This window comes from Seriola lalandi, unplaced genomic scaffold (genome assembly GCF_002814215.2).
Source record: "Seriola lalandi dorsalis isolate HSWRI2012SDOR001 ecotype SW California unplaced genomic scaffold, Sedor1 jcf7180002001888, whole genome shotgun sequence".
NCBI classification, from domain to species: domain Eukaryota; kingdom Metazoa; phylum Chordata; class Actinopteri; order Carangiformes; family Carangidae; genus Seriola; species Seriola lalandi.
In genome coordinates this window covers 1-1,723 of record NW_019472544.1, presented here as the reverse complement: position 1 = coordinate 1,723, position 1,723 = coordinate 1, and the positions used below count along the sequence as shown (strand labels likewise).

At 39.1% G+C, this 1,723-nt stretch overlaps 1 long non-coding RNA gene across 1 annotated transcript; it reads right to left on the bottom strand.

Annotated features, from left to right (window-relative positions):
* Window positions 1-6: 6 nt before the first annotated feature.
* On the bottom strand, window positions 7-1,524 carry LOC111664926 (uncharacterized). Its single transcript, XR_002761465.2, has 3 exons — window positions 1,443-1,524; window positions 567-584; window positions 7-333 (listed from the first exon to the last, which is right to left on the bottom strand). It is a non-coding gene; the product is annotated as an uncharacterized LOC111664926 (long non-coding RNA).
* Window positions 1,525-1,723: the final 199 nt, after the last annotated feature.

Below are 1,723 nucleotides of genomic sequence, written 5' to 3'. Positions count from 1 at the left end.
GTGCTGTAGCAGGAGCAGTTAAATGAGGTGATGCTGATGGTGTTGTTTTCATTGGGGAGGCCGCAGAGCTGCTGTAAACCATGACGTCCTCCTTTGGCTCCCCAACCCCATCCCCAACACCCCGTATCCACACTCCTGTACTCCTGTCCTTTGGTCCCCTGGAGTTTTAGGTTTTGTGGTTTTCTGTTTCCTTGATTTTGATCCTGACACTTCCCTGTGTAGAAAAGAAGTTGTTCTCAAGCCTCTCAAGACTATATCATGTCAGGTCGCAAGTGTTGCTCAGTGGCATCTAGACTTTGCAGGGAATAGCACCACCACCACTAATTAGAGTGACTGAGAATAAGTGGAAAAACAAGAGAGGAAAAACAGAAGGTGGGGAAAAAGAACCAATGAAAGAAATATCAATAAGTCCCCCCAATTTGATCAATAATTAAATCTTTGCAGTTTAAATGTGCAAGGCATGACTCAGGTTTTGCATTCACCAACACTTCTGAGTCAATGAAAAACAAAATGATAACATCATATTTAAATGACTAGATCAAAAATGCATAACTGCAGTATCTTACCTGTAGGTGAGATTTCAACTGTAGTGGAGAAAATAAAAACATCTGTTACGATAGACATTATTCTGATGATTGTCTAGATGGAGAAAGCCTCAATAAAAGCCTGACGACATCAGGAATTCAAGTCTTGACTACACTTTTAAAACTACTGGGATTATGCAAATTCTGTATCAAGGTAGATTTGATAAATTTGCCATTTGTTTTGAGGAGAATTTACCATTAAGCTCAAATAAACATATTATATTATATACAGTGACGTTACCGTCAATGACCAAATAGTTCACTGTTCAGATGTAGTTCATTTGTCCTGGCTTGCAACTTACTCTCTTTTTGCACAAAGATATCACGACTTCTCAATAACAAGTGGCTACTTAGCTGAGATTTTGTGCTGCCCTTCTTTTTGAAGTAACGTTGTGGTTACTTTGTGTTATTTCGTTTTCGACTTGCACATGTTTATTCATTTCTTCAGATAAAGTAGTCATTAGAATATTTGTCAATGACAACTACAATTCCCACAGTCAATTAAGTTATTAAGTTAACTGAAAGTTGCGTTAGCTTAGCTTATCTAACACTAGGCGTCAGGCTACTGGAGCACGTTCACACCTAATTTAAGAATATAATGTTCTTTCTAGTGATTAAACTAAGTCTAATAAAAGTTTAGCCTGACTTAGTCAGTCCCCTGAAGCTAGCTGAGTTAGCTAGCTGCTGCCAAACACAGGCGAAAAAACAAAGCAGCGATTGCACACATTTCCTCCATTTTCAGTAGGAAGCTGGAGGCGTCTAAAGACAAAGGAGGAGCTGCGACTCAGCATCTAAAGTGACTTGGAGAAAAAGCTAAAACCATGGTGAAAATTTGAAAGAAACATCATGATACAGTACCTTGTCTGTGAAATAACAAACTGAGTTTCGTCTGACCACGATTTGAAGAAACAACAATCCAATCTGTAGTCGCTCATTGATTGCGTCACAGCGTCGAGCTCAACTTCGGCTGCTTCCGACACTCTCCCGAAGTCACCGTCAAAATGTCCTTCTCTAACCTTTCTGTTCCATTCTCCCACGTCGCCCATAAAATGTCTCTAAAATTAGCATTTTTACATGACAAAAAGAAAATCTACAGCAATCTCCTTGATTTCATTTAGATTTGATTTTATTGGCTTGAC